The sequence below is a fragment of the Helicoverpa zea genome, chromosome 26 (genome assembly GCF_022581195.2).
Source record: "Helicoverpa zea isolate HzStark_Cry1AcR chromosome 26, ilHelZeax1.1, whole genome shotgun sequence".
Classification (NCBI taxonomy): domain Eukaryota; kingdom Metazoa; phylum Arthropoda; class Insecta; order Lepidoptera; family Noctuidae; genus Helicoverpa; species Helicoverpa zea.
Genome location: NC_061477.1, coordinates 1,122,129 through 1,134,579, shown reverse-complemented (window position 1 = coordinate 1,134,579; position 12,451 = coordinate 1,122,129). Strand labels below are relative to the sequence as shown.

Sequence of the window (12,451 nt, the reverse complement as noted above, 5' to 3'; positions counted from 1 at the left end):
CAAGGCTAAAGTGACAGCAAAACTAATAGAAAAATTGAATTTGACCGTTACTTTTACTTTAGACATTACTTTGACTTTTACTTTGGCTTTAACTTTTGATGAAGAAACTGGCTGTAAATATTATTAATTCAATGGGAAACTTAACAATGTTAGTTCGTATCCATGATTAACTTTTTCAGACTAACCTGAAAGTCATTTTGCGCAATTCACAAAGGTTGCAATTTCGTGGACATTTTATAAATGTTCGCACGCAATTTGTTACTGTTTGCTAGAGCGTCGCACACTGGTGGAATCTTAGGTACCTTATCAATGTTTAAAAATGTTCTCAAATTGGACTAGTAGTTTATGAGTAATGTCATATTAAATTAAGTAATCGATTAATTTAGTATTTTGACTCATAAACTGTCAATGGAATTTCGTATATCTTTGCCTAAAGTCACGTAGTTTAGATAAAATTACTAGTAAGGAATTCTAATACGATGTGTTACATTAATTATGTAATTTTAATTGTGAATATGATAACTAAATTCGGCAGAAGGCATGTTGCATTTTACTTCAACATTTTTGAATCTAAGAATTCTAATATATGAGGATGTTCATTTTTAACCGACGTTAAAAAGGAGGTTCTCAGATTGACCTATGTATTTATGTTTCTAAGCAATTATCTCACGTTTGGCTGAATCCATTTTCAGCCTGGTATTAATTGTCAGACGAAGACGAAGAGAAGATTTTAGGTATTACCTATTGAAGTTGGTTTTATTTCTTGATAAAAGTTTTTTAAACTTTCTCAAAGTTAACTTAGTTTATGTATCTGTTAGTTTAACCTTTCACAAAGCAGCCCGGGGTCCGGTAGCAGTAGTTGTTACAATTCCACGTCAGAGGCCGTCAGGCAGATTTGACAAAACTTTGATACTACCTAGAGCTTGTTAGGTGATTAACTCGATAGGAAGAAGAAGAAGAAAAATAGTAATGAGATATCTTATAGGTACCTAATACTGTAAACGGATTTGTATCTGAGTATGTATGTATGGTCCCACACACAAAACTTTTGAAAATGGATTTTCATAAAAACTTACAGTGTACTTTTAATCCGGATGAGGGTAGATGTTCGCTCGAAGCGAGTAAAACTGTGGGAGGAAGTTAGTATAATAGTAACGACTTCATGTAATGACTATTCTCTTGTAATTGAGAGCATCAATAAAGAAGGCTGATGAGTGATGTATTCCTATTAAAATGTGGGTGAAACCGCAGAACGCATGTGAGACTTCATAAAAACGGTTAATGGATATTATTTAATAAATATTATAAAGCTGAAAAAAGAGTAAGTTTATATTGATCGCGCTAATCTCAGGAACTATTAACTGATTAGACAAAATATTTCACTGTGAAATAAGTAGTTGATTTATCGAGGAAAGCTATAAGCTTTTTACCCGGGTGCGTGAAGTTTTTCCTAAAGAAAACGCATGTAAAGTGCATTTTAGTTACTTCAATGTTTTAATATTTTTGCATAGAAATAAAATTCGGCATACGTTTATCCAAATAACATATATTTAAGTTCTAAATATTGACAATTTCTGCTAGATATATTAATAGTGTGTTATCTATTTTAATTACTCTTAATTACAAGTTAATTACATACAATGACGTGAGTAAATAATCTAGATAAAGCTTTTTATTAAATATTTCTTTCGATTGCTAAGATATCAAAGATAAAAACAAATGTTTCAATAGCTCAATGATGATTTAATGAACGATTTGCCAGATTTATTTTATGTTATCATAGATTTTCAGCCGTATGCGATAACCATAGAATTATGTAATTTTGAAATTGCGCGTAAACTTGAATTTATTCTCACTTAAAATTATTTTTGAATATCGCAACAATAGACATTGCAGTAATAAAATTAATAATTAATTTTTCTAACAATAATTTTTACAACAGACAACTAAAAATAAAAAAAAAGCAAATACCTGTCAATTTTCCCGCCGAACGTATCCTCAAAAAAGTTTCACTCCAAAAAGTATAAATATAAAAAAAAAATATTAAAAACTAGAAAGATCACAGAATTCCAAACCAAAAAATACAAAATAAAGGAACAACAAATTCGAAGCTTCTAATTTCGAAATTTGAATCACAAAACGTTCCGTTGCACGCGCCGGGTAAACTGTTACACTGGTACACGAGACCATTGGTCGATTTGATCGGTGAATGAAAACTGATATTAGTGCACAGAAACTTATATAGCACGCAGCGGGAACGCAATTGGCGCCGTGAAAATTTTTAAATTCCGATCGTCCTGACTTTGTAATGTAACAAAGAAAGTTCGTCGGGTCGGGTAAGGAGGATTTATGCGATTTTCTTTATAAGGCGGTTCTTTAAGAATGCTATTTGAATTTCTGTATCTATTTTTTTACGTGAGTCAAAGACATAAAATGTGTGAACCGTGATCTAAAATGCGCACTAAAGGTTTAGAAGGAAAAACATTTTTTTTTAGTTTTTAATTAATTATCTTGTGACGAAATTGTGCTTTAGAAATTATTAATTTTAGTGACTGTTGTTTCCGCAAAATCAAAATAAAGGGGCGGATGACACATGCATTGAATATTTCTGATTATTTCCACAATTCATACAATGTTATGAAATATATGATAATCTAAATAATAACTTGTTTGTCTTTATTTAAAAAAAATCAATTGTTTTGGCTTGAAAGACAGATATAGTTACTATATCAAAGGGTATTGTGTTGCCCGGGTAACTGGGTTGAGGAGGTCAGATAGGCAGTCGCTCCTTGTAAAACACTGATACTCAGCTACATCCAGTTAGACTGAAACTCGATCCTAGCATAGTTGGGGAAAGGCTAGGCAGATGAGGAAATATGTAAAGTTTCATCTAAATCAGTTTAATAGTTTTGAGTTTCAGTAGAGTAACAAATAATTACGCAATCTACTTTTTCTCTTAATAAACGGATTTATACCTAAAAGTGTCTTTTTTCAGTTCCTCATCATCTTCAGTTTAGGGAAAAGGCTAGGCAGATGATGAGTCATCTTCAAAGAATGGAATGTATGCATACTGTACATAATTTCAATTGATTTCGGCTCCGCACCTAATGTGGAATGTGACGATAAAATATACCGATACACAATGCTGTTGTCAAGTAAAATTATTAAACTTTCTTCAGTATTGCAGGATTTATTAGTAGAAAAAATAACTGCTTCTTGCGTTGTTGACCGGGTCCCGAGTGAACTTCTGCCCGTACTTGGATGCAATATAGCCTATTTCACTCAGGAAGAGTGGAACTTTCCAACAGTGAAAGAATTTCACATATAGAGAGTTTGTCTAACACCAGTCTAACCAAGGAGTATTGGGTTGCCCGGATCACTGGGTTAAGGAGGTCAGATAGGGCAGTCGCTCCTTGTAAAACACTGATACTCAGCTGCATCCATTTAGACTGGAAACCGGCTTCAACATAGTTGGGAAAAGGCACGAGAGATGGATTTATTTTTGGTATCAACATAGAATTAAGTTTTACCTACATTATGAGTCACGATTACTCGAAAAAGAAAATTCTATTCTATATATGGAAACTAAGAAACTTCAAATCGGTATAGTTCTTTCGGAGCCACGAGCAGAAAATTACATACTTACTTCACGTAGGTATATAGGTACCAATAAAACTCTTCTCAATGAGTGTTCCTTAGCAACAAACTGACAAATGACACCGCTGAATCATCGGCATCATTGCAAATGTGCACAACGAGAGATATTGATATAATTGCATTTGCATCAAGCCAATTTATAACTGCATCGCTTGGTGAGCGCCCGACCAATTGTTGAGTATTACGACTTTATTTCTTACTAGCTGGCACCGCGGTTTTTCCCCGGAGCCTGATAAAAAATACACCTATATGTTATATTGATGTTTAGGCTGAATAACTGCCAAGTTTTCATCAGTTCCTGATTATCCGTTTTCGCTTAAAGGAGAACCTAAGTATCAAATATTCCACTCTCAAAATTGTCGTCTTTACATTTTATATTAGTGTGATTTATATGCGGGAAGTGCGTAAAACCGCGGGTAGCAGCTGGTCTACACTATACATGATAGAGAGGAAATATTTATCTATTGGTTTGTTTGTACCCTTAAAGCTCTTTGGGTATATACAAATGTTTCCTCTCCCAAAGGCTCCGAAACTACTGCACCATATTCCAAAATATTCCACTGTTGTGAAGTTATCCCAATCCTAAATAAGATTAGGCTATATTTTATCCGCATAAGAGAAAGAGTTTCCCCAAGACACAGCTGAAATAGCAGAAACACAGCTAGTTTACTAAAATTCCGTATTTTCCTCAAAAACTCATCATTTCCAGTCTTCTATGTTAAGAGGTATATCCAAGAGGCATATTTGGGTTGACAAGCTCGCGTCCTTGCTTCGCCCATCTGTTGCCGGTTCTAGAACGAGGGTATTATCATATTTTTTCATGATAATGTACGACATCGAGGCCATAACCCTTTAATGGTGGAGGGTACTTTGGACCAGAAGATGTTGTTTTTTTATTAGGACAAAGGAATTTAGTGTTGATTGGTTAAGTGAATTTTCATGTAAATCTTTACTTCTATACTAAAATAATAAACAGGAAACATTATTTTGTTTTTAGTTTTTACCCTAAACTGTTGAGTAATCCTGAGCCTTAAGGCTCCGGAATAACGAAACCGATTAGAAAAAATATTTCACTGCCTGAAAGCTACACTATTTCCGATGAAGTGCCGGCAGTTGTTTCCACATAATGCGAGTGGAACCGCGGGAAAACGAATAGTATAACATAATAAGGCATTCTATACAACATGTAACTTAATCGCACATCCTGAAATTAGTTTGTTCAGAATCGTTTACTGAATCGATTTATATCATTTTTAATATAGGTAATTTTTTATCCCAACAATAATTAAAACTTCGGAAATTATTGTCATATTAACCCTGTACAGGCAAAACAAATTCAAATAGACCGTAACTCAAAGTAATAAGACTTCGTGTATTGTCGGCTTTTTCCGTAGTTTCGTTATGTTGTGTCGAGTCGAGCGGCGCGCGGCGCGATATTTGCGTGCGTAGTAGTATGACCAAAAAGTTCTCCAAGAATTGGTATAACTAATTTAGTAAATAACAATGCATACACATGTTAAATTAAAAATTCAGTGTATGTATTATGATTATAACATAATATTCTAATTGGGGTGTTTGAGGGTGTGCGTTAATTACGTTACATGTTGTATATAAGGGATAACCTAATATTTTAAAGAGAAACATTACCCAGTTTGTTTGTACCCTAAAGGCACCGAAGCTACTTACCGAACCAATTTAAAAAGTAAATATGTATACTATTTTCGATAATTATAATTTATTTAAAGATGAAACTTACTACCAGATTATTAACACGAGTTTAGGATTACGCAAAATACTAAAATAACTTAATAATCCACATTATAGTTAAACCATATAAACTAGTATGATACCATTAACACTCCTAATTGGGTTCATATAACCAAAACATTAGTTTTTATTCAACGACCTTTTATCTCATGAAACCTACTAAATAAATGTCAAAGTTTCAGCTTTCAGAGCTTTGCGGTGTAATTAAAATTTTGTCAAAATAACTTCTATAAGTACTTATATTCACAAATGGATTTGCTATCTAAAAATATTTGACCCTGTGCGAAATTTTCGGAATTTTAATAAGTCACTTTTTTGTGGTGGTAACTTTTAATTGAAAGACGCTAAATTTAGATACTTTCCTTTTTGTTAGGATATGAATGGAAAATGTGACATGACAAAACTTTAGTTAAGTGGTCATATTAGTCCTCATAGAAAGGAAAACGGTAGCTTATGTTGAAAGTATTTACAATTTAAGGCAATTAAAGCTGACTGTTCAAAGTCACAATTCTTTCAAAATAATGAGTGAAAAACTGAAAAAAATATATTATTTAAACGCTCTTGCTCTGCTTTGTTCAAAATTGTTTGCTATCAACTTATAACCTCATCACATACAATTTATATGATTGAAAAAGCTTAACATGTATACAAAATTTCTTCAAAATTGAGTTCAAAGAATCCATAACATACATACATATATAGCTAGTTAAATATTATTTCTTGTTCATTCTAAAACAAATATTATTTCGTTAAATAAAAATATTACCCGACTACAACTAGACACTTATGCGAAAAAACTGGTACAAAAAATAATGGGACCTTTAAGTCCCACCCAACATAATTGCAGGGTTAACAGAAACTCAAAGACGTCCAACGTTCGTACCTCACCGGCTGGGCATCGATTCCCAAATGACGTTATCGATTGAATTACAAAATCACAACCGATGCTAATCGGTAACATATTTAAATCGTTTTAAATCGCCGGCTGTGGGACGCAGATTTTCAGAAAAATATATCTGAAACGAATTTAAACTAAATTATTTTAATTTTAATACGATGGTTCCGTTTCGATGTTAGATAGTCACATGAATTTTGAACTTTGGACTTACGATATAATACAATTTGGGGTTGTGAAGTTAAGTTTTAGGTACCTTTTTTTTACCTGTGGGTTAGCAGCGGTGAGGTAGTGTCAGACTCTTACTGACTAAAAACCGTCGTGATCCGTCGTAGGCCTTTTATGTACCAGGGCCGCGGTAACTCTTTCGAACAATCCCGCAATGTTTAAGGTACCTAATTTTGATTTACCTGATAGTTTGGAATAATAAAACTTGCTCCTAGAGTGTGGCACTGAAAAAATATACTAGATACTTATACATGCAATTACAGACAGGTACGTACATTTTGCAATTTGGACGCCATTTTTTACTGTTTGCTAGAGAAGGTGGACCAGAAGAAACATTTATGTTTCAAAAGTAAGAACTAGCTAAAAACAAACAATATTTGTAACTTGTATGTACATTTTGAATTACTTATAGCTATACAGGATATATATATAATTTTTTTTTGAGAAATCATCAAATGACTCCTCCAGCTGTGGGTACAGCGTGAGGGAGTGTCAGTGACTAAACCTACCATGTTCCTTCTTAAGCCTTTTATGTACCAGGGCCGCGGTAACTCTTTCGAACAATCCCGCAGCCCCGAAGGATCGATATCAATGAAATTAACCAGTGAAATCATGAAAAACACATGAAAAAATATTTGGCAAATTGTGAAAACTTAAAACATTCAGGCATATGGTAATAAGTAGACATCGCTTATGAATTCACAACGAGTTTTTACAAGTAAAAGCGACAAAGCCGGAAATTGTATGGCATACGTTACAATAATTGGCCATAGTTAAGAGTTCACTCATCTATGTATGAGATTAAATAGGTATTTCTGTATAAAAAAAACAGGCAGTCGTTACGGGTAGTCAGAAGCCAGTAAGTCTGACACAAGTCTAACCAAGGGGTATTGGGTTGCCAGGGTAACTAGATTGAGGAGGTCAGATAGGGCAGTCGCTCCTTCTAAAGCACTGGTACTCAGCTACATCCGGTTAGACTGGAAGCCGACCCCAACATAGTTGGGAAAAAGGCTCGAAGGATGATGAACGTAAAAAAAAAACTTAAGTTATGTGTCGCGTCACGTAAGAACTACTCCGCGCACCCATTAATAGTTACGGATTACTTTCAATAAATAGACTTTCTAATACTGAAAAAGTTTTTAGTGGAATCCTGAATATCCTGAGATTATCGCGTGCAAGCAGCCAAACAAACTCTTCAGATTTAAATATTAGTATAGATTTGTATGCTATCCAACTGCTCCAGTCTATAGGCAGGAAGCTACGGCAACTTTTCTCATGAAGAGATCAGCCAGCTGCGCACAAGCATTTGTGCAGACACAGGTGCACTCACTATTCCTTCACTCTCATCTTAGCCCGACAGAAGATGAACAATATAAAACTTAATTATACTTCTTATAATACTTTTGAGATATTAGCACCCAAGTCTTCTCCTCAAAAATTCAATATATTAAAAAATCGGGACATATGGCAACAATGGCTGTCAAAAAACCTATCAATTCTTGAGGAAAATGTCTAAAATGATTTTGATTTGGCATGATTTTAGTAACAAGGTCGATGATATTCCGATCTGTCTGTATAACGGTCACATGTCAATCTTATAAGCTAGATTTGGAATATATAATAGTGTAGTATCTACGCGTCATGGTATAGTATAGACCCATTTAGGTATGCTGGTATGTTACTCAATATTAAGAGGTTTTCAAAAGCCGAACGGCGGCTGTGGTCGTATAAGGAGATCCAGCCAGCTGCGCAGGATATATCATAGTGCACAAGCATTTGCGCAGACACAAATGACTATATGTATGCCTTCACTCTGGTAGCCCGATGGAGAGACAAGAGAGATCGGGCGCAGGAACGACATTTACGTGCTCTCCGATGCACGGGTTGACTCATAACTACTTAATTAAATTATAAGTTTCCTACTCAATACCATTCTTTGTTAGCATTCCATATTCCAACTCTAGAGCGCTTACACGCTAGCGGTTTGCTACGGTGGCTGTTAATTGTTTGCTGAAAATTTGCTATTTGGAATGCGCTCTTACAGTCATATCGAAAACTCTTATTATGCTACTATTCATCCAGTCTTTCAAAATAGTTTCTTTAAGAAGGGTAGAAATCATGCGTGATTTTAATATTCCTGCAATCTCAATTTCTTCAAACGGATTTACACAGTATTGAGTCAGAATTTTCCCCTTCTTTCAACTACTGAAAATTCAATGTTTTATACATTATCGGTCAGCAAAAAAGTCATTGAAAGTAATACAAGCATGCTATTACATTTCTTTGAAAGAAAAATTATGTTGATGTTCAAGGAAATGATTTTCGTCACGTTTTTTGGGAACTATTTTGTCACGTGTCAAAGTCACGTTTTTGAAAAAGTATCGTGTGGAAAATGGAACTTGTAAGTGGGTCTTTTCTTCTTGAAAAAAGTAGTTTATAGTAGATATGTGAACATGTGGGGAAATCGACCTTATATTAAGCCGTTTAAGGTCCGTTTTTTAAATAGTTTGATTTTGCGGTCATAGAGTTTGGTTCTGTTTCGAGAACTATGATATACAAAATTCTTAAAAGTATTTAAATAAACGCTTAATCTGGGTTGTTTAGTACTCTTAAACATAGAAATTGTTGACCGAGCAACTAAAGTATACTAAATAAAAGTAAAGTATACTAAAGATCCACGTATTGACCCGTCTGTTACGTTCTTACAAAGTTTATGATTTTAAAGTTAAATTCAAAAGCACGTGTAGAAAGTCACGTTATAGTAAAAAACTTCATGAAATGTGTGTAACAGTAGGTAATGTAAGCAAGATACTACAGTTGTATGAAAAAGTATTGTAAAGACATTACCTGTATTAGAATGAGGTTTTTGTTCTATACATAATGTGGTAAAACTTTTATAACGATTACAGAAGATGTTTCAGTAAAAACTAGCGTGCTGATTATTACCGAATTTACGATTTTAAATTGAATAAAACAATATTGATAATCTATACTAATATTATAAAGCTGAAGAGTTTGTTTGTTTGTTTGAACGCGCTAATCTCAGGAACTACTGGTCCAATTTGAAAAATTATTTCAGTGTTAGATAGCCCATTTATCGAGGAAGGCTATAGGCTACTTTTTATCCGGGTTCGTGCAGATGTTTCCACGGGATGCGGGTGAAACCGCTGGCAGAAGCTAGTTAACATATATTATGAATTCTGACAAGATTTTTATTGTAAGTCCAAGACTTTGTTTTATTTTCACTTAAGTTAGATATTATTGTTTGGTATGATTATTTCAGTGAGTTAGTAGCGAATTTACCTAATAAGGCTACAGGATACTTCTTTGGAGGATTATCCAGTTGCAAAAAATAGTTACCACAGGAAACGAGCAAAACCGCAGGTTAGTTGTAACATACCGAACATTTTTTTTTCTTTTAATGTCATTACTTCACACTTATAGATTTTCTTTGAAAGATAGAAGAAAATATTATTTTTTTCAGTCAACTCATGAATTTTTCAGCTTCAAACTACTTTTTCATTGTAACAAGTAAGGTCACAATATTACATAATGCTTACATGCATGGAAAACGTGTTTTTGAAAATTTCCAATTGAAAATATTCAGGGTATGTTATTGCGCAATTTCTGTGGTACTTAATATTTTGAAATTATAATTTGGGTGACCATTTTTTCATTGTTTTTCGATGGGGTAACATGAAGATTTTAAAGTGACTTGTCGAAAAAAACGCATTTGGAAATACTGCGTAATATGAGGTACCTAAGGGCTATACAAACAATAAAAAGTTACAAATACTAGGGTAGCTACTTATTATTGAAAAACACCTTCACCGTTTGAAATCTTGTAAAAATATAACCTAACTATTAGACTGGCTAGGTACCTTCAGAAACTCTTTACCTATATAACTCTTAACTCATCTTTACTTATATTGAAAAGTTTAAAAGTTTGTTTGATTGAATGCGCTATACTTAAATATCTACTGCTCTGATTTAAAATGTTCTTTCGGTGGTAGATAGCCTAATTATTGAAGCTACTTTGGGTGTGTAAAGTAGGTAGTTCCTACGCGACGCAGGTCAAAACCGGTGGCAAAAGCTTAGATGTAACCAAAATCAATTACGATTTATTTGATTACCTATTGTTTTCTTCCTAATTATATACTTAGATTATTAATATACAATTTATTGATGCAATTTGCGTTTGAAAAGTTATTGTCAACGATGTTTTTCGGGATACCAAGTAAGTATGAACATTTAACTGTAAGTTCAATTTACTTAATTATGACGGGTAAATATATAGGAAATCGCCATTATTTTTAATGATTACACTCGGATAAAAGTTGCCTTAACATTATTTGATATTATATGATTATTTTTCCGACCCAAATATCGACCAATAGAATTGCACCATTCGACGTCACGTGGTACAACCTACATGGTATTATACTGAAAATTTTTTGAATATTTTCTCTGGTCGTTGCTACGTCAAACTGACAGGTTGTGGCCGACATTTGGGACGGAAAAATAATCTCCCGAATACCACACGAGCTTCATAATTATCTGGCATTTCCCTCAAGGTTCCCTGCAAACAAATAAAGTCGTCAAGTTTTTCAGGAAAAATCACTCGCGCTTCGCGCTCGTTATTTTTTAACCTGAAAAACTTGACTCCTTCATTTGTTTGCAACGAACCTATCGGAAAATACCCGATAATTTTGAAGCTCTTGTGGTATTATAAGTGAAAATGCATTCGGTAATTTTTGCGTAAAGAAGTAACAGATATACAAAGTTTTGCTTTTATAATATTCGTGTGAAGTTTAATAAGTCTGATAATAATCGCACAGAAAAAAGGGCTCATTACATATTTGATGGCATAAGTAGGTTTTTAAAATTAAAATATTTTTTAAGCTGAAGATTTAAAATGGCTGGAATTTGACCAATAAAAAACCAAGGGTCACCTTGACCGTGGTAGTCATTTGAAAGTAATATTGCCCGCCTGTAAAAAAAAGGTATTCCAAATTACGCATCAGCCGAGAGGTAGAAATTAATTTGAATATATGATATATTCTTAATCTCGAAACGTCTGCTGTTTCAATTGTCCCTCGCTTATATTTACATAGTAGGTATTAAAAGTCATATACGTATGTACCTAGCTAGAATCATTACTGCCTAGTCTTTTCCTGAGTACCAGTGTTTTAGAAGGAGTGACTGCTTAACCCAGTTACCCGTTCAACCCAATAATTGCTGGTAATACTGGGGCCCGATTCTCCTAATTTTACTTAAGCGACATACGATTCACGTTCGACTGAGATCCAGTCCCGACTCAATTACGATTGAAGCATATGTGGAATTCCGCTATTTTTTCTTTGAAATAAACGTTTTTATCATTTTATGTCATTCAATTATGAATCATTTTATCTGCAAATGATTTACGATTGCAATATGATTGTAGAGCAAACTACCGTATAGACCAAAATCACCAAAGTAGCAGTCTAATCGCAAACCAATCCAATGTTGTTGGAATACGATTGGTCTTATATTAATAGCAGAATGGCCGATATGGTTAAAACTGCTATTGCGATCATATTGCGATTCAATTTCTATTCGATTTTGACATTATTAACTTAGGAGAATTGGGCCCCTGGTTGTCACTTTATATGTAGCTTTTGACTACCCGTGACGACTGCCGAATGTTCAAATGAGAGCCGGGACCTACACTTTATCTTGCCATCCGAAACACGGAAGAAATATGACAGGACTGTCACCCATCCAGGGACCGACCGCGTGAAGCGTTGCTTAACCTTATGATCGATCAATCAGGCTTTGAGTTAGCCACGAGCTTATTTTTCATTTTTAATAATAAAGCAAGGTCACCTATCCATATATTGCAGATTTTATGCGTCAAGAGCA

General features: G+C 34.0%; 1 protein-coding gene across 3 annotated transcripts in view; it reads right to left on the bottom strand.

Annotated features, from left to right (window-relative positions):
• LOC124642946 (neural/ectodermal development factor IMP-L2-like) overlaps positions 1–12,451 on the bottom strand; it is an 85,869-nt gene that overhangs the window by 19,651 nt on the left and 53,767 nt on the right. The window contains exon 1 of one of the 3 annotated variants that reach the window (XM_047181742.1): positions 1,972–2,194. The exons of the other annotated variants lie outside the window; for them this stretch is intronic. The gene's annotated coding sequence lies outside the window, so the exon portion shown is untranslated. Of the gene's footprint in view, positions 1–1,971; positions 2,195–12,451 lie in introns of those variants that run through there. 3 annotated transcript variants of the gene reach the window in all.